The sequence below is a fragment of the Hetaerina americana genome, unplaced genomic scaffold (assembly GCF_022747635.1).
Source record: "Hetaerina americana unplaced genomic scaffold, ioHetAmer1.1.p SCAF_3, whole genome shotgun sequence".
In the NCBI taxonomy this organism is placed as follows: Eukaryota; Metazoa; Arthropoda; class Insecta; order Odonata; family Calopterygidae; genus Hetaerina; species Hetaerina americana.
The window spans coordinates 63,670,697-63,692,669 of NW_027286874.1; the positions used below are offsets into that span (position 1 = coordinate 63,670,697).

At 37.4% G+C, this 21,973-nt stretch overlaps 1 long non-coding RNA gene across 1 annotated transcript; it reads left to right on the plus strand.

The window, feature by feature from the left end:
* Positions 1-13,040: 13,040 nt before the first annotated feature.
* On the plus strand, positions 13,041-18,624 carry LOC139690122 (uncharacterized). The gene is made up of 3 exons (XR_011701452.1): positions 13,041-13,101; positions 17,847-18,037; positions 18,590-18,624. It is a non-coding gene; the product is annotated as an uncharacterized lncRNA (long non-coding RNA).
* The last annotated feature ends 3,349 nt before the right edge of the window (positions 18,625-21,973 follow it).

Genomic DNA, 21,973 nt, shown 5'->3' on the forward strand with positions numbered 1-21,973 from the left:
CTTTATGGGTTACCATGGCAGGGATCGAATCTCGGAATCACGAACCCCTTCATGGAAATCTTAATGTGTTCACACAACCTATTCCAAAGACAGGACTTACAAGTTGGGAGACGTGTGCAACCACCGGATGCCCAAGTAGTCGATCAGATGTTTGAATTTGAACTGTAGTGTGTAGACACCAGCCATTCCAAATGTGATCTTACTGAGCATGTGTAATCGCCTCACCCTTTTCCCTTTGGTCTAGGATTTACTTCGAGCATTGGATGAAGAAAGATGTCGCTTGATCGGTCCCAATGATTGCCACGCTCTCAGTTTTGTCATGATTCCATGGTTTCTCTTCCGGTCGATATCGGTCTCTGTTATCGTCACATAAGTATTTGCTGCCAGTGCCAGTTGGAATCAAAAAGCTAATGCAGCGTCAGAGGGGAAAAATAATATGAAAACAAATACTAGCTGGCCAATAAATTTAAATTTGACTAAATCTTGGAGGAAAGCCAGTGCTAGACCAGGAGGCTAGTCCTCCATTAACTTCACGATATTCTTGCAATGTCTATTCTCCGGTATTATCTCATGTTTGGAGGCAAGAGAAAATCAAGATCCAGAGTTGGTAATTAAGGCCAAAAATTGAAATTTTACCTATCGTAATCAATATGCGTAGAACTGAAGGACGTTAAGTCACCTCATGAATGGATGACTTTTTATTTTGTCAGGAATTGCTATCGGAAACAATTATTTGGTTATACTGATACCCACCTCAACTTACTCGTATGTCCCGTCTCGTCGTAAGAGAAAAAAATTGTGCATAATTTACCATAACTCATGAAATAAAATGAATATGTTAAGAAAAAAATTATGGCTGATATTTGAACTCCAATCATTTACAACAAATGAAATAAGCTATTGCTTCCGGCACTAAAATTTTTCTTGAATTTCATACTTTTTTCTACTTCGAATCCCCACGCTTCGATCTTTCCAACTAACCTTGTGTTCATTTATGTGTTTCTTTCCCTTTATGTATATGTAGGGAAAACAATGTATGCACGTATATATATGTATATGTATGTGTTTTCTATATATACATATATATACATACATATATATACACAAATACTCATTGTTAAGAAGGCCATTAAGAGGGCATCTCTATACGCACGGTCAGATCAAGATTGAAAAAAAAACCAAAAATATTATCTTTTTGGATTGTGGAACTAAATTGGGTTGCACATGGACCTTTATGAGGAGGGGAAAAATTATGGAAAGAGTTTGAAAGGGCTGAAAGAGGATTGGTCAATAGAATTGGTAAAGGAGAATTAAGTAAAAATCAGAAAAACTGGCCGAGGAATAATATTGTATGGAGCATTGACTAACTCTGTAATATCTGTATTTGGAACACTTACTTTTAATTATGTAATTGTGGTGAATCAAAAAGTGTCCGTAAGAGGAGGAGCTTGCTTTAAAATTGGTTCTTAAATCTTTCCAAAATTGTTCCTAATAGAAAAATTAAAATTAATAGCCATAGTTTGGTTACACCTATCTAATCCATGTATTGCCTTATATTGAGCTATGTATATGAGCGAAATTAATCCTTTATGCCTCTATATATATATATATATATATATATACGTATATACACAAATATATGTACACATATATTAATACACAATTGTAGACTTTAATATTGTTATAAAATGGTATTTGATTTCATTTGGACACTTAATGTCCCCATAATTTAAATGAGCCGATTAATTGCGGCCATAAGCTGAACTTGGAGGTTAACAATAAGGATGATGAATTAGAATATGCAATAACCATTATTACTGGTAAATTGTGATGAAATAGGTATTCGAGAGCCGAGGTTATATCCCCGAGAATCGGAGACCCATGTGATAAATCAGTAGCCTAACACGTAATTTCAGTATGAGACTGGATTTATAATAAAAATATTATATTCTCCATCTGAAAAATATTTTTTAATTATTAAATTTCCATTTCAAGGGAGAAGATGGCAGCTTAGCTCATAAGAGCAAAAAACAATAATTCCGGCCCTTCATCTTGGAAATTGATGTTCTCCAATATTCCAGGTGAGGGAGTGTGTCCCCCTAGGTTTCCAATTAATGCCGTCTTGTGGAAGAAATTATATGTGCTGTTCGAAGTTGAAAAATGGTGAAATCGTTATATACTTTTATTTTCGTAAATTCAATCAAATTATTACAATTTCCCTCCTAAAGGGTCAAACCTCGCCCTCCGCTGATAGGTGGTATTCAAACTGCGGCCATGTCTGTAGCGTGCACGACCTGATGAGGTCGATCATCAGCGAAATCTATTCCACTCCCGATGATTTTGCGTCGTCGTAACTGAAATTTTTTGGCTTAGTGACTTTCTGACTTGATAAGGTAGGATTTGAGAGAGGCAATTGGAAACGGATAGAGGCCTCGCGCCGGGGGTTTGACGGTCACCGGACGGTGACACTGACCTGTCCTAATCCGAAAGGGACATTCTACGTCAACTTAGAATGAAAACTTACGTCGATTCCATCCCACACATGACATACTGACAGACGGATTGACATATTGTTTGTCGATTTCACGCGCTACAACTTGGGAAATGGAAAATGTTATGGTTCGTGAAAACTCGAGTATAAAAATAACCATGGACGACATGACGCTTCCATTTAAACGTGGCGCATTTGTCATCAATTAAATCAATTTTTCATCAAGTTCAAGAGTTATGCTTAACATAAAATTAGTTTCTCGTCTGAGTAGTGAGACTCTCTTTGAGAAAAATTGTAACTTTGGGAGTCCGCGTAATGAAATCCCATTTGTTAAAATTAAAATTTTGGAATGGAAATACAGGATAGAAAAATGCTCCAGTATTTATGTGATTCTGTATGTTTACAAATTTTATATCAAACTGTTTTTGACATTCGTTTTACCCACAAGAAGCTTTTTTAGTCATTAAATATGTAGTCACTTAAATAAGTTCTACACAAGGCTTAGTTTTAGATTTAATTTGACATCTTTGTATTTTGCTTGGCTGTTAAATATCTATGCATAGGTCTCTTGTATGCCTACGGCTCTCATTGTTATTAGAATTGACCAGTAGTGAATTTATTTTTCACTTTCGACTAAGATTGATAAGTTAAGCTATGAATTCTTCGGAATTCGGTCAATGAGCAATAGCTATAAATACCGTTAAATCTGAACGATAAATATTCTTTATTCCTAACCGTAGTAAGTAGCAATTTTCCGTCCATGCAGGGAGAAAATTCGTGTATGACTTGTGAAGAGAAATGTCCGTTTCGAAAAGATTTTTGAAACTCTGTATCAATGCTATTAAGCTCCAATGATGTCTATCTATTATTTTTGTGATATGATGGGACCGAAGAAAACGAATCATTACTCACGAATGATAAAATGTAGAACTTTTGCCGTGGATCGGATCCTCCTAATCTCGTCCATACTATTCTGATTTGAATTAATATCGTCCCGAATCATTTCGAATGAGGTCTAAAAAATCCGTAATCCTTAGGTGCTCGTGATAAAAGGAGCCCATGAGCCTGAAGCTCAACCGCTTCTGAATTTAAACCCTATTTTTTGCACGCAGATAATCCTTAGCAGAAACTTTTATAATGGCAAAAAAATCGATTCTTGGCAAAAGACGAATTCCAAGAGCGGTTAAAATTCCATCGGAAAGAAATGTAGGTTTTTCGTTGATTAAACAGGGAAATGGGCGATAAAATAAGCACAGGTGGATGTGCTAAACGAAAAATTCCATGTTAATTGGGTCATCACGTAATATTTCTTTTCCCTATCTCTTTTTCTCTTTCTCTCTCTCTATCACTTTTTTCATTTTTTCCGAATATTTTTATTCCACCTCGAGATAATTATCCCGCCTGGTAAAAAGACGGCGTCTGTCACAAAGGTACAGAAAAACAAACGGCGAGGAAAACGGTGTCGTCTGGGGCGCACGGAGTAACGAGCTGTCTCCTCATCGCACCACACCGACAAGGAATATACTTCAGCATCGGATGCCGAAAGAATACCAGAGCACTGCCACCAAAGCCCCACCGAGGTTTTATCTGTCCATCTCATGACACCCGTGCCCGTTTGCAGCTCTCTTTTGCGATATATTTCCTTTTGTCATGCTAGAAAACACGAAGACCTGCTGAAAAACCATCTGAAAGGAAACGATTTCGGCAACAGGTTTCCTGGTTTTTATTTGACCGAAGACAGAAGTGTAACTCATTTTATATTGAATCCTTGCGGAAATTCTCTCTTTCTGATGACGACAAAATTTATTATCCGAGTCGAGTTCAATGTTTATGATATCTATTACACGACAAGAGATTTGTTCTGATTTGATAAAAGAACATTAGTTTCGTGTTAATTTTCCAGTCCTACCAGGTTAATTTATCAATATTAATCCATTGGTAGTAGTGTTTGTGTACCCTTAAAGTATATTTGTTTATCATTAGTCTAAATATAAGATCTTCTGTTCATCAATTACTTAATTACAATATCAGGTATGAGAATTTTAATGTGTTTTCTTGAGTAAAACACATTTACTTATGATCACCATCGTTTTTATTGAAAGTAGATGGTGTAAGTTTGCACACTGCAACACACTGCTTCAATTCCGCATATATTCTACTTCCCTTCATTCAGTTCAACATGCCTATCATATTCCTACCCCTTCCTCGCTTGCCTAATGTTCTCCCTTCTACCTCAGTCTTCAACATTCCATTCCACCAATTGGAATGCTTTGCATCAATTTTACGTGTCTCATTTGAATTTCTCCCAACGATCTTCTCTCCTCCCCCACTATTCCTATTACCTGTTCGTTTGTTCTCTTCTCTGTCCATTCTACCTTTTCCATCCTTCGCCACACCGACATCTCAAAAGTCTCAAATCCTAGCTTCTTACGACCAATTCCCCAAGTCGTACTCAACCACAATCTATATCAAAGTTTTTGCATGCATTAAATAACAAATTCTTACGCATATCATCTTTGAAAGGTCTGATTACCCATACCCATTAGGAATTAAGTATTTGTAAGTCCCGTGGAACATTTCGAGTATCTTTACTTATTTACTTGTTCCTAGTAGTTTACTTATTTGTCAACTACACGAACTTACTAATTTCCTAGCTCTTTTGCTTTTACGATTCTTTGCGATTTCGTGTCGTTAATAGCCCTTGCGTTGATTTAATGATAATTTTAATTATTAATTTTGCAATAATTTTTATTATCAGTTGTAATTATTTATCAGATGTTACATTTTTCGCACTCAGTACATTTTTTTTTAATTTTTACTCGAGGTGGAAAGATATTTCCTTGGCACTCAGGAACGGTTTTCTATTTGTGAAATTACTAAATTTCTGTAAAGGAAATTTTACTCCTTGAGTTTAAAAAAGATACTTTTTTCTCTAATGAAGTCATTGGGTTAGCAATCACCGAAATATTCTCAATAATAATGTAATATTTTCCGAAGAAATTGGTAAGCACTGGTTTGATAAGTTGGCTATATTTAATAAGATACTTAAGGAACTTTTCATAGCAAAATCTGGAGAGGGTAAATAAAAGAAATTAAAATACTGCTGCCTTTCCTATATTAGGGCTTGGGAATTAGTGAGTATTTTCGAGAGCCAAGGGAAATCCCACATCTCCTTCTCTCTCAATATTCATATTCAAGGCTATCGTCAATGCAACCTGTCACGACACGAATTACTTCAGAAAGGCTTTAAATCCTGGCTTCAGAAATGGCTCTATTTCCAAAATATAAATATATTTGTGATCGTCTTCATTATTTTATTATAAAATATTTCTCTTGCTCCTCTTTTATCGCAAAGTAGTATGAGGATGGAGATGCTCTCGCTCTAGGTAATTTTTAAAATGAAGCTTGCGGAACGATTCTCTTCTTCCTATTTTATAGGTTTCCATGCCTATTTTTTACATGTGTTAATCACTGCAGAGAGAATGTGTGTAACCACAATGAATGACAAAAACAGAAATAAATATTATTGTATTCAGTAATAATGATTACAAAAACAAAAGCATGTCATTTTTTTGAAATATAAGCTAAATTCATCAAATGTGCCCTAAATGGACATGCATAAGGATTAAAAAGGAAATAGGCAAGTTTTTGTGGGAATTAACATGGAATTAAAATAATGCATTGAGGGGAATCCTCCTGACTTTTGTACGCGTGCAATAGACTCGCTCGTCTGCATTTGCACAGTGACGCTACTCTAGCCACTCCATTTATGTCACATAAATAAGATTTTTGACCACCCATGCCGTTGTCAGTATTGGAATGATGAAAGTCGAACATATCGAGTAGTTTCAGGCGTGATGTGGTGGAATTAGAACATAATAATAAGAAAAGATAGTGGTAAATTGTTACTATCTTTTATTTATTGAAGTCGAACATGTTCAACTTCCGTCGCTTACGTCAAACCTCTGGAGATTTGATCGCTCAGTCGTTGAGCGATGCGTAAGGTTTTTACACATTTTTTACGAATGGTTGCTCATGAAAATTTTTCCAATGCCCATTCAGGTTTTCCTTCCATGTCGACCATGAGAGGGGGATAATTCGTAGCGTCAAACCTCACCTCCTCTCCAGTGCACGGCGCGGAAAGTTCATACAGTACTTCAATCATGAGACCATACAGGAGAAAAATGCACAGCAGTTGGCGGAGGAGAAGTTCTGGATTTTTCTACCGCATTTACGACTACCTGCTTCCGTTTGCCTGCCATTTATACCTTTTTTGGCGTAACGGACGAACTCTCAATAACCTGGCGAAGAAAATTTCAGTCACAGTGATCGGCAGCGTCCTTCTCTTATTCCCACTTCTGTATCTGCTCTTCGTTCCCTTTTTCACCTTCGCAACTATACAGTACGTTCTGATGGGGCTCAAGATGCCCCTCGTAGAGAGATCTGCGTTGCCACCGCCGCCGCCGAATGGAAGCGTCGATCAACCCAGTTTCGTTTATCCGTGCACCTCCGAGGCCATTCGACTGGGTGCGGACAAGGACGTAATCTCGGCACTTTGGGAATGTTTTAACTATCAACTGACCGCAAAGGAGAAAAGGTGGATCGCTACGTTGTTCAAGGAAAAGCTGAATACATTTTGCTTCCACCTGTCGATATTTGTAATTTTTCTGGAACAGGTGGATGGACCCATAATTTTACGCAGGCCCAATGTGTTGGCTAACGATATCTTGGATGACGATGTGATACAATTTTAAGTTTTTGCACTAATGGCAGATTTGTAAAATGATAAATTAATATTTTCTTAGCTTTAAGCATCAAGAGAAGGAAATATTTTTCCTTGGCCATTAAAGCTGTGCATGTATGAAACGAGCGGATTCCAATCGGTGATTTCATTTATCTATTTTGGTCCACCAACACAGAGGGAATGTATTTTAAGCGGAAATTCAAGCCAAAGTTGGAGATAATTACACCTAGGCGGGAATATAACCTGTAAACAAATGTAACAGCTAGTAAGAGAGCTACCCAGCCGCCGACAAGGTGTAAGACTTCTGCCGACAATCTAGCGCTGCTTGAAATTTTAAAGTTACTCGGAATATATCGCTAGCGCAAGAAAATTCTTTCTCTGGCAGTATGACGTTCATCTAGCATAAAATCGTATGAATACGTTTACAAATTGTGTATAATTATTTATTATTCCTTTTGCTTTTTCATTTACCTCTTGCATTACGTTCAATAAATCCACAACTGTAGCGAATAAGAAAGAGTAGGTACTTTAGAAAGTAGCTCAAAAGAAAAATATATTTTAAATTACAATGTCATTTGCCCCTTTAAAATACAATCTACATTGCAGATTTTCAATCTTTGGTTATCAATCAATGAACTCTCAGAGTCGCCTTGCTCCCTGTTAACCTTTTCATTCCTTCGCATTGTCTTAAACTAATGCCTTACATCGCTTTCACCTTATGTTGGAATTGGCCTTTCTCTTTTCTTAAGTTCCCTTCCGTTACATCCCTAAATGAACTCAGGCCTCGTGGTATGCCCATCTAGTTTCCCTTATCTTTCGGTGAGTGACGCAAATATTTATCTTTTCACCCACTCTTCGAAGGAATTATTGACAATTCGATCTACTTATCCATTTATTTTCTTCTAGCTTTCCTATTTTTATCTTGTTACCCTTATATTATGTGCCATACTAATTAATATCAAAGGAATATATTAAAACCTTAGCATAATTTTGTGCTGCTTGCGTGTTACTCAAAGAAGTACATTAGTATATGCCCACAAATTTTAAAAATACGAATTTTACCAGTCATATTATTTTATTCACTTCCATTCAGGATTCAGAGAAGTAAGTGAAGATTTGATTTCAATTCTATTCGACGATATCCCACTCTATAATGATTGAATGTTACAAACCATTGTAATTTTATTATCTAAAGAAGCGTTGAATCTAATGGACAGTCATATTTGCAAGCCAACTTAGCATTGTAGGGGTTCACTTGAGCATATCTACTGACCGCCATTACCAAAATTTGACGGAGTAGGCTGTAAAATATCTCTCATAATTTATTTTAGTAACCTTGGGTCCCAAATTCGTAACATTTCCAAGAAATCTAAAGAAGATGAAGGTCGTATAAAAATATTGTTGAAGTGATTTACCAAAGAAGTCGTCTTTGACTTCTCAGGTGAGAACAGGGAATGGAGAGTCGGGATAGGATGGGCAGTATTAGAAAGAGAGGTGAGACGGGTGTCCCTCATCACCTGTGTTTTTCAACGTTTTGGTAAGAAATGATTGAAGAGGAATGTGGTAACAGGAGATAGGAACAAAGGTCAGAGGACAATTCATAAATTCAGTTGGGTTTTCGGATGGTCACGCTTTAGTTTACCAGTCAGCCAAGAAGTATCTATTTTGGTCCACCAACACAGAGGGAATGCATTTTAAGCGCACGGAAATTTAAGCCAAAGGTGGAGATAATTACATCTAGGCGGGAATATAACCTGTAAACAAATGTAACCAGCCATATCTGAGCCGATATGAGTTAAGAATCTATGTAAACTAAGCAAAGATAATGCGGTATTCGAGACAGAGAAAAGCTAAGTTAAATATATAACTTTGAGTTCAAATGGGAATATGGGGAGGATATATGGTCGTTGAAGCAAGGCGATCGACGTAGATTTGAAATATAGGTGTTGAAAAGGATGGAAAAGGTGAACTGAACAGAATGGAAAGCAAACGAGGAAGTACTAGGATTGATGGATGATGATAAGGGACAGTTGGGAAAACAAAGGAGGCAGGAAAGATGAAAACAGAGCATTTTGATTGGGGATGGTATGTCGAAGACTTTGATGGAAGAAAGAGCGTTGAGCAAGCAAGGAAGGGGTAGGTGAAGAATAGACGTTTTGGTTTTTATTAAGTGATGAAGGAAGTACGAGCTGAATTGAAAAAAAATATCCTGTCCTGTCTAATGACAGGTTTTGTTTGTTGGCAGAGGAAAGGAAAGATATCATCGTATCGTTGAATCTATTAATGGCTGGATCGTTGAATGCATGGCTGTGGTCATTAAGAAACCTAACTGGTAGAATACCAGTAATAATAGTAATGCATTGAAGAATAATCACAATTTTTCGTACTAATTGACACTACCTATTGCTTCTCAATGTTATTCGCGGTGCACGTATTTATTTACCTCTAAACTTGAAGGCTAGAATATTTTGGGAAAGCTATCGGCTTCTATTGTTAGTCTTTTGGCGATCGTCTTGCGAAAATATCGCAGAAACATTCTTATCTAGGGTGGAATTTGCTTTCAGCTCAATAAATTATTTTCCAATTCTAATTTTAAATATTTTCCCACGAATCAATTCACCTTTAACTCTTAGTATATTCAATGAACTCCGCTGGTCTATTGCCCTACTCCTGGCATCATCCACTGACTCTAAATGATATAGAGTACATAAAATGCTAATATTGATTGATCTCGCCATATGCCGGATACGCTCTTTCACTTGTTATTGCTGTTACTTTGCGTTTCTAAGAAATATCTCGAGCATCGATGCCTTTGAGCTCTTTCGAGCTGAAATTTCACCTCGGAACAAATGAAATGGAGTAAATCTTCTTTGTCTATTCAACCAATAATATGTTAATACTAGTTGATATTTTTAGGATCCTGACGGACTATGAGTGTACACCAATTGCTTTCGGCTTCCATCTGTATACTTCAACACATTTACGAGATAAGATCTGAAGCATGTGTGCTCTGTCCTTGATCGAAAGTTAACCAGCATTACAGTACGCATGAAATATAGCCCCTCCCTACCCTCGCCGTAACGAGACATGTTCCAGGAGGCTAAAGCAGGCGTAGATTGTTTACCCCCCCATTCTTTTTATTATTTTTTCCTTTAACCGCGTCCGTACTCTCGAGCAACCGGTCATTTGGAACATTCCCCCTTGTGACGAGGGAATTTTGAAATTTCGCAAGTATTTTCCCCATACCGATTTACCCTCGCTCAAAAGTCTAACGAGCTGCAAAGAGAAATAAACCTTTTTGAGCGAGTTAGCGAAGCCATAAATTTTTGGTTTAGAACCAAAATATTTGAGTGCCCACGTCGCTCGGGTGTTGAAAATGGAAATAGAAACGCGGGGCCGCTGAATAAAAAAATCACGGAGGGGGAAGGCCGAGCGAGTCGTGGAGGTAAAAGTATTGGACGAAAGCGGGAAAATGTGAGGGTAGGTGGGAGGGGCAGAGTGGGAGAGAGAGGGAGAGAGAGGAGGCTGGGGTGGGGGAGGGAGTGAGAGAAGAGAGACAGGTCTGAGAGAAAAGTCGTGTTTCTCTCCGTAGATTTCTTTTTTACGTTTTCTTTTTTCCTTCCGTTTTTTTTCATGGCTCCATTTACTCCGGAATCTGTTGAAGCGAGTGGAAGACCCTCGGCGTGGGCGGGTTAATGCGTGGTGCCGATGCCGGACGCGACCGCGAGGGAGCATAGCGGCCTGGGGGCTTGAGGGAAACCACGGGGGTGGTGACCGTATGAAGGGGGAGGAGAAGTGTGTGATCATTTTCAGATCGTGGGAGTGGGGGAGGAGGAAACCTTGCTCTGGATACCCTTCCTCAGCTCCTGCACCGGGGAGGCAGCAGAGCTCTTTCCGATGGCCAGAATTTTCTGTCGGAGTCCGACGGTTGCTTAATTTCGAAAATAATTAAATGCCGATCATTGAAATTGAGAATATGGGCTAGTGACTCATTTATCAAAGCTAAAAGTTGCTTTACAACGAGTCTCTGTATGCCTCTCGTTCAAAGTTATCTAGTAAAATTCAATTTGCAGTGAAGACAGTCGACTTTTCACGTCACCCGTGGGGCCACAATTGCCGGAAACTTTTTACCTTGTGTCGATCTGTCAAGTATTGGAGGTAATTCAATCATTTAGTTGCCTTACTGCGATTGAAACTGCAGGATCAAAATATGAAATTAAGGGGGTTTAAGATTACAAACATTCGGCGCAGTGATTTGATATCCTTTACAGATCGGATCCACAAACCATCGCTAAAAAATTATTGCGTGAAAACAGCATTAGATTTTTGATGAAATGATTATCCTTCGAAGTGCTATTTTCTGGGCAGCCGAACAGCAATGGTCGAGTTCTAGGCCCTTCCCTTTGCCTTAACCGTTACACTAGCCCACCGACGAGAATGCAGCTGCGTTTTCGTCCTGCTTTTTGTTTTCATGTGACTTTCTTTGGTTTTACATTGTTCTAGGTTAATCATTAAAACAAAGAATGGTAGAAAATCCTTCTGGTAGAAAAAACGTGTGGTCAATGTTAAAATATTCATCATGCATTATGGCAAACGAGAGGGCCGTGGCAGACTAGTAAGTAGAGCACTGGACTACTGGCCGGAGGTTCCGTGTTTGATGACCACACTCAGACTCACCCAAACTGTGCGATTTTTGGAATATCATATCTTAGATAGATAGACAGAGGTCTTTATTTGGACTAAATTGAGACCAAATGGTCCCTTCTTCCATTTAACTCATCATCATATACGCATCTTCGTGGAGAGCAGCAGGCAGTACAGGGAAAGGAACCTGATATTTGAATGTCACACACATTCGGGCCTCGTTCGGTTCTACCCTTATTGATCAAATCATCCTTTGCAGGTGATGGTGGTTTTTGAATGGTAAATAGGTCCTTAGTCCTCCCATCGCTCATCCCACCACCCCGTCCATCTCTTCCTTGGTCATTCCTCGATGAGTTTCTGGGTATCCTCCCGCCGCAAAATATCACATACAATCACACTCACACGTGTTCGCGGCCTGGGGCACGCATTCCCTTCCCCCACGAGAGTGCAGTAAGAAGTCGCGGGGGAGCAAAACCCTTACGCGCCCGCACTCATCCATCCATCCATCCCCATGACCTCAAATTCCCTGCGTTTGTTTTCACTGGGTGCTATTTTCGGGGGGGTGGGGGAACCTGCAAGGTGAGAGAGAGGGAATCAAGGGCCGGCAGCACCGTTGGCCGCGATCACCAGCACCTCCTACCGTCTTCTCCACCCACCAGGGCTTCTGGGGAAGGGAGAGGTAGAAAGTGGGTGGGATTGGTTTTCCGTTCGCTCCCGGGGTATGAGGGTCGAGAAGATGGGGAGGGGTGTGATGCCCTCCACCATATACTCCCAAGATCCCCAGTGTGAGGGTGGATGGGGTGAGGGAGGGATGTAGGTGGGTGAAGAAGGGGAAAAGGGCCAGGGAGAAGGGGAGAGAGACGTAGCGGGAGGGAGGGGGGCACCGGCTGCCTGCGAGATTAGCACTCAACATCATCGTGCGTATTCAAGCGCACCACCATCCTCCTCCCGCTTGGTGGTCTTGATCTTAAGCGATTTTCAGTCGAAGCCTCCGTCTAACCTCTCGCCAAATCCCTCTCGCAGTCGCCCGCGATCTCCACTCCGCGGCTACGCAGTTTACATTTACGCTACGATTTTCCCCAACGATGTTTACCGATCTTGGCACTCCAGCAACAGTGAGTTAAATCTTTGCGCATGGTCCTTCCACCGTGGCAAACCCGACTTAGACCAGATAACTTGAAGCCCATTAAAAGATCACGACGATTTATTTCGAACTGCAAAGGTAACAACAATGATACTAATAAGAAGCATGTGTGTATAACTAATTTAACCAATTCGTTAGTGTCATTAGATTTTCTAATTTTAACCTAATTTACCACGATTGTAAGTATTTGGTCACCATATTATTCTTTTAATTGTTTCGTTTCAAGATTTCATACTTCAATAAAATACATGTTCTTAATTGGTTTTTAAAAAGAAATATAGTCTAGGAAACAAATAGACCTCTTGTACCCAGTTGAAATAATTAGCTGAAATTTAAATCAAATTCACTGGATTTTTCATTCTAATGAAATGAATTTACTTAATTCTACTAAAATTTGTAGCAAAAGATTAGTGAATCCTTACAAGTACGTCCTAGAAGGGGGTTATAGGGAATATATGATTTCTGAATATATCGTAATCCATTGGGAGCAGTCTTCCGTGATAGCGTCTCCTATCGAGGCCAAAGTTCTGCTTTCGGTGGGCTACTGGCGTGCTAATTTTTGTTGAACCCTGAAATTTTTGCATATGCTGCCTTTTTATTTACCGTTGAAATTGAAAAATGCTCAAATCGCATTTATGAGTAGCACATTATGGCTATCATTTGACGATTAATAATGAAAGATAACATTTTATAATTTTTTCTCTTAGGTGGTATTTACTGATCTGTCGTTAACTTTGTGTACTTAATTGGGAAAAAATTCTCTGCATTTGTACATTGTGGAGCGAGACAAGACGTTAAGTAAGCATAGAAATAGAATTATTTTCATTGATTGATTATTTGATTGCTATTTTGATCGATTGATTTATCGTTGAAACTTTGTGCTTTGCTACTGAACTACCCGAGTCTGTTCAGTTGTTAAGTATACGTTTGAAAATCGGGGGACCTCGGAATCAAGTGCCGGCTAATGCTCCTGTTTACAAATAGTAATAACAAACCTCAGTCTGTGAAGAGTATCAAGATACATTCACGAATGACGAGAATAGTGAGCTATTCAGCATCAAGCAAAATAAATGGTTTTTCAGGGAAGATATTCTGATTAGCTATAATGAAGTTTAAAAAGAAAAAAGAAAAATGAAGACGTCAAAATTGTACGTATATACTCCCGAATTTTTAACTATCATAAGTTTAAGTGTGTGCTCGAATAGCGAGGTTGGTAAGGAACTGTGCCCATTCAAATAGCACATATATTTCGTAATATAGCCAGACGACTCTTTCTTGATATTTCTCTGGAAACTGCACCCAGGTCTCAAGATGCATTTTGAATTTCACGGCGAAAATTTTATTCTATCGGGTGTTAATCGCAAGCGAACTAATGGTATTTTTTTCTAGTCATTACAAATATCGTCCAATTACTAACTAAAAGAAATTTCCCGGAGTTAAAAAACGAGCGGTGGTAAAAATATGAATACTGAAATACATTCAAATCAAATTAACAAAACACCAATTATGGGCCTATTTTATCCTAATTGGATTTATTTTCCTAATTTGAAACACGCTGAAAAAATAAGATACCCTTTTCAAATAAATGTCTTTTTGATTTGAATTTTTTAAGTATCTGAAGTTAATAAGGCCATTTAAAGGCATGGACGCTATTAACATATTTCATTTTTTATTCCCTTTCAACAGAAGTATATGTATGTTGCTTTTGACACGCTTAGAATATATAAATTTTCCACAGCCAGGCCTCCTGTCCTAGACAAACACAACCCTTTATTTAGAAATGCAATCCTGTACACTCTACTGGAAACCCATTTGGTTGAATTTTTGTATTGCCTTTTGGATTCGAATTTCTGAAAAAAATTATCGAGATCATTATTATGATATTTGTTGTTTTTCAAATATCTCAATGAATAGGACAAGTAATAGATGCCTTTGAATTTAGGCCCTGTAATGAGAATTTATTATCCTAAAACATGGGCGAAGTAATGCGTATGAAAAAGAAGTCTTATGCTCTTAAGGATTTTGCTTTTGGCTGGCCTCCAGGTTTCTCTGACCAGTCGTAGGAAGATCTATAAAGGAGATCCCAAATGCTGCAGAGCGCCTTGAGGTCAGATAGGCACATTTTAACCTGAGGAGTGAATGAAATTCGTACATATATTCGGGAATAATCGATAGAGGTGAGTATATTAAATCGTTATGAAGTAGAAAAACTTTTTCGTATGGTATGAACATGCTCCACATGCATGTTAATATCATACTTTTGCCGTCAACACTAATGAACTTTGGGATATAATTATTTTCATGGGCTGCTGGCGGAATGAGGTTCCTGATTTGATATAACATTAAAATTTTGGTATGAGACATATTTTCGAAGCTCAAATCTTATTTCTATCTTATCTATTACTTTAACCTTAATATATATATATGAATATGTGTGTGTGTGTATATATATATATATATATATATATATATATATATATATATATATATATATATATATATATATATATATATATATATATATTTTCACTTGAGTTACATTTAATACACACCCACTTTCTACATCTCACCCCAGTAAGAGGACTTATCCACAATTTGTAATTAAATAGATACTGTCCTGAATTAGATGCAGCCCAGGCTTGCATAGGTTTATTATGTTCATTAATGTAGTTTATGTAAACATTAAGTAGTGTAGTGGAGCATACCTTGTTTTACTTCCTGACTCATGAGTTATTTGCTAGGTAACTTGCTTCCACTGCGAGCATTTTTCACTTTTTACTTACCAAGAAACTTAATATTTGCTCAGTTTCTCATTTTCTTGGGTCTTGAATCCGCCGTACGCTGCACACGACGTAAGTCCGGCAGCCTATATTCACGGCGTGATGTCTAACGTGGAGCTTGAATAAATTTTCGCCGAAACCAAACTTGATATCTATTTGCTCAAAATTCGAGATATAAACCATGGCTATCAAAGGTACGCCGTCATATTCAGGAGGTTAGGGATGATACCTTATAATTCTTTCAGGTCACTTTTAGTAGTTTATAGCAGAAAATGAAACAAAATATCGTTCGTTTTTCACCTGAAAATGAAGTTTATGCATGGTAATTGAAAAAAAATACAAAAATATTAAATCCATCAAAAAGTTTGGCGGTGTAGTTATTAAGAGTGTAAGTATTAAATGCAAATTGGTGCTTGAAGAGCGGCTGTAGGTTTCCGAATTTTCTCTTCGAAATGAAACATTATATAGGGAAAAAATATAGCGTTGCACAAATTCCGATATCTTCCCAGGACGATGATCGCATTTCTATCCTTTTGGATATGGATATTATAAGAATGGTGACTTGTTTGATTCCATTTCTTTCCGTGCTACGTTGTTTGGAGAAAAGCGATATCAAAATTTCTTACATTGACGGTAGAGTCAAACACCTTTCGGTTGAGGGTCATTTTGCCGCTACAGTAATGCTATTCATGTATAAACACCCCACGCTGGAGCTTTTATGAGTTCCCACACATCCCTTGTTTATAGCGACTGTTTAAGGGATTCCTTTATTGCGGGGTCGAGGAACTTTTTTAGACACCACCCAAAATCTATTCGTGCTAAATGATATTATCTCGCAAGCTTAAAAGCAAATAAAAAGCAATTCAATGCAATATTTTCGACAATTGACTGCAAAGCAATATCTCTTAAAATTAAGACTAAACTCCTTTCAGAGTCATTTAATAACAAATTGTAAGTTATTCGAAATCTTATAAGAATATCTGGTCTTAGAAATCAGTAAAAATGATGGAAGGAATAAAAAATTTAATTTCAAAGCATTTTACTTCTCAAAAAACTAAATATTTTGGAAATTTATTGGTGTTAAATTGTTCAAAAAAACAACACTGATCGCATTTAAAAATCGTATACGAGAAATTGAGCTGGTCCCTAGCATGCGATTTGAAGTGTTCCCAGTCAAGATCTACTACCATCACAGTCTTTAACCAGAAGTGAGGTTTGATCGCCTTATATTCACGGATTCAGGGTAGGGAGATCAGATCTTTTCCTCGTTCCTCCTTCAGTTTACCCGTTCGCAGCTCGCAAATCCCTAAAAAATCATCGTCTGCATTTAGCCTGGTCAAGATATTGGGTACTAAATGAAATATTTACCTTTAAATGAAATTATTACAATATTACCTCCTCTCATATCAGAAAATTGAGCTTGATCGTGCAATGTTGGGAATCGATGCGTAATAACTGCACTACGGTGTTAAATTTGTTCTGTTAAAAATTACAGGTCCAAAAGCGTACAAAACTGTAAAACATTTATTTATTCACAGTTATATTTTAGGAAACATTTAAGGGCGCATTTATTGATCCGCGTCTCGATGATCAGCATGAAAGCCAAATAGATCTTATTGAAGCTCCTATCGTTAATCACGTGCATGACCGTTTCACTTAAGTGCCGAATGAGTATGTAAAGTATTATTAAAAATTTTGAAGTTTAGAATAATTTTGTGGGATTATTTTAAATGTGTGATTGTGTATTCTGAAATATAAGCATACCCATATTAATTACTTAAAATTATAAATAAGAATATGAATTGACTGTAAGTTGACCATCAACTGTACTAAATTTATATGTCCTAGAGACTTAGGATTAGTTTTTCACCAGTAAAAGTTGTGTTTGCTGGTCGAAGTAATGATACGCATCCGTGTGATATTTTGCAAGAATTAGGCTCGCTGTGGATGCATTAATTAAATCATTGTAACAGTATGATGCTATTTAAAAATTATTATACAAATAAATAGAATGTACTTGTTACTCGTGGTTTTCTTTGGCAGTGAAAGAAGTCTGGGATGAAATTCTCATCAGAATATGTTTTGACAGTTCTTATTTTTGTGTACAACATGATAACAATATCCACCCTTGCCGCTGCTATCTCGAAAGCCGCTGCATTTCTTCAAGGTCACAGTGATGCAATATGCCCCTCCCAACTTTGCAGTTCTTCGCCGGCGGAATTCAACACGACGAGGTAAGATATCGCTCGGCATAATCTAATTGATATGCATAGATTTACTCAAAGAGAGTATAATATTCGTATAGTATATGACGTATCCATTCATTTCAATCTGAATACATCTTCAGATTTGTTTCGGGTGGCATTTTTAGAGTAGAGAACTGTCACTGAAACTTACCATTGAAATTTCATTCCAACTTATGCTCCAATCTTTCAAAATAATTTCAATTTTGGATCCCTAGAGTAGATAATATTGATGAAACAGGTAGAGTGGTTCAGCTGATTTACTTACCAGTATTTCAAAGGAGGGTTTGAATAACTTTCGTTGGAATTGCAATGAGTGCGTTTTTTTTGTTGCTAATTAAATGGCGCATGCTTCACTCACCGAGGACTGTATACAAGCAAAATCAGACTTTGTCAATTTGTCCTTGATATTCATAAAATGTCAATTTCGAAGAGTTCTATTTGGTAAATACTATATTTTGTCTTCGCACACTAGCATTTAAGGTTATTTTTATAGTGTTAACTTTCAGTGGTTGTAAGCTAAATATATACCGAAATTTTCAGATTTTGCCACTGTGATCCAGACTGTGAAATATTTCAAGACTGTTGCTATGACTATAGCATTAAAAGGAATGGCATCCAGAAAGATCGAGTTCGGAGGGTACATCGAAAGGTTGAAATTAAGTGCACCTATGTTCCATCACTGGTAAATAAATTATTGTGTCATTTAAATATACATGTATGCAATGAAATATTTAGAAAGCTTTAAAAAATTGAAGTATTAATTGTTCAGAAAGAACTTGACCGACACATTATACAAACCTTAATCTTACCCTCTACTATGACTGTGATGGTATGGTATTTTATTTTTTCTAAAACAAGGACCAAACAATTTACACAGCAGAGCATTCTCATTTTAAATGCACCTTTCAAACGGCCACATCTATGGGAATATTTTATGGTATTTTCAGCGGGGACAATTGCTAAATGGTGAATTTAAATTGTTTAGTGATTAGATTAACTTTCAAGTATCTTTGCAGCATTGTAGTACATTTTATGTTATTCAGTATCCACATTTCATATGATTCAGTATCCTTTATCAATAAGATTGGCTAACTGCAGCTCTCCATTTTTCCCGATTCATTTCCAGTTATCTTCTATCAATATCAATTTATATAAAATAATTGCTATGCGATATAAAACATAACGCTATAGTAAGGAAATTTCAACTCTTTTTTCAGTGAAGTTAAAAGTATATGAATGAAAAATAATTTTAAAAAAATTAAAAAAAGCGGATAAAGTCATGATGGTAGAAAATGAAAGCTTGCACTTCCATATAAAAAGATTTGATTTTTCGCGATACGATAATCTTGATGTGGAAGTGCAAAGTTTCTTTTACTACCCTCATTATGATGGAATTCAAATGTTATGTTTATCAGATAAAGCCAAATTATTTTAGATTTTGTGTCTGCATTTTCGAACGAAATGCCGATTCGTTTGGGGGTGTAGAGCCAACGTTGATAAAGAGCGACATACCACTGTCTATTTTTGTGGAAAACTAGACAGCAATGTGACAAAATTTCAATCGATGTATGAAATGTTTCTTTCCGTGCCACCCAGTTTATCGAAATATCAAGAGTGGGCGATAAAGGTGGACTCAGGCGGAGTCGGAGTAATGAAGCCATTTTCTTATGACAAACACTTGACTTTTATTTAACATATGCCATGATAACGGGGTAATATTTTACGCATGAAAATTGTAAGATCATTGTTTATGAATAGGCACTGTTTAATTTATTACATCTTATACATATATTTATTCTGTGTCATTTGAATTATTTAACATTTCTATTGGTAGGTAACTAATGTTTTAGCAACATTTAATGTGGTGGTTTGTGCCTGGCGTCGAATGGCACCCTAACACACACCCTATCGGTGGTTTTCAAGGTACTGCGTACATGTCTACAATATCAGCAGATTACTCGATGATTTCATGTTTTTAGCTAACTTATCAAAAAAAATATTCCCTATGGGATTGTTACAGTAAAACATACTACACGTAGTTGGAGATAGCTTATCAGCTTTCACCTTTGCGTTGTTATGATATGAATTCGCCGCCAATATTTTATGAAAATGGGCTGAAGAAGAAACAATCCAAACTCCTTCAGGGAGCCTGCTTCATAAACTTCGACGAAAGGTTCACAAGTTAGAGAAGATTTCCGTCGAACAATTGGCATCCAAGAGGTTTCTGTGCCTTAGGCCTTAGACGGTGAAGTTAACCTGATCGCATATTGCCACATGCTGATCGATTGATACTATCAGATTTTAAATAAAATAATTTGTGTCTTATTATCGTCTGACTCAATTATTATGATAGTTATTCCTATTCGAGGAGCAATACGTTTGTATGTATGGGCAGCATTGTCATATTCATTAACACTATTATAGAAACATAGACTCATGTGGTTAAAGCATGGATACTCTCTCTCTCTCTGATTTCAAAGGTGATAATTACGTATCACAGAGGAAAAAAAACGTTCTCTCTTATTATGAAATGGATTCCTTTAACTCCTTATTTTTAGTTCATTAAATTAGTTATCATTTATAATCCACGGAATATATATCTATTTCCATTCGAAAGAATACCGAAATTTGGTAATTTCTGAATCATACCATTGCCGCTGGCAGGGTACCCTTGTAAAGTGAATATTTGCTTTGGGTAAGCTGAATAATATCGATCTGCCGTCTTCATACTCTCCTTTGCATATTTCAACTTTTCTTCTTCCCTCGCATGGGTAAAATGAGATCAATTAAAATATGGTTTTGAAGCTGTTCCGACGGTTGAACGCATCATAGGGTGGGTTCATAAATTTGGAATTTTTTGTCTCACAACATTCGTACCCAGTATGGATAATTGTGAAAGAATTGACGACTAAGAGCGAACGCTCGTTCTTTCTATTCATGGATCCTCAGGAGTCAGTAGAAATGACATAATTGCACCGAAATCTACCCGAATCCTTACTGATGTCCAAAGCACCATCTCTAACCCGTTCAGCCAATGCTCAGAGAGATCGTAGAGTCCGTGCGGACGACTTTTTACTGCCCTCTTTCAGAAGAGGTGACATTTCGCCGGGTCCTTTCTGGCTGTGAATGAATCGACACTGTAAGCGGATGTTTTATCATTTAAATTAAATTCATAATGTGACAGATTTTTTTGAGTAAAATGTCCGCGGAAATTTACGCCTATGTATTTTGGAAGGATGAGTAGTTACCGATTTTCAAATCAAGACCTTCCAAAGATTTCAACCAAGATAACATACTCATCGCCAAGGCAAATGTTACTTAGTTTTCCAGATTTAGAAGTAGGAGAGTACTTAATCGATTGAGAGTTTAATAAATATTGTTCATTCAAGTTGCCATGTGCTCAATTTCGCACGCAGCTAACGTGATTCTCAGGGTCATAAATAAAAGGATGGAGAGCAGGGTAAATTATTACTGAAGGGGTGATCAGCTTTGGGTCAGGAAGGGGAGAGGCACGCGTGATGCCATAGCAGTAATGAGGACAATAACAGAGAGGAACATAGAATGGGATCAGGATGCATTTGTCTGTTTCGTATATTTCGAGAACTCATTTGATAGAGTGAATAGAGTAGAATTTATGAACACATGTATTGCAGATAATGGGAGTAGATTGGAGGGATAGAAGACTTGCCCGCTACATTTACATGTCTCAGACTGCCCAGGTGCGATTGGGGAGTCAAGATGGGCAGTGTTAGGAAGAGTGATAGAGGGGTGTCCATTATCTGTAATTTTCAATTTTTGTATGGGAGAAATGGTTGAAGAGGCATGGAAAGAACTGAAGATAGGAATGAAAGTCGAGGGACAATTAAAAAAATCATTTGGGTTTCCGGATGATCAAGCTTTAGTTTGCCAGACAATCAAGAGGTT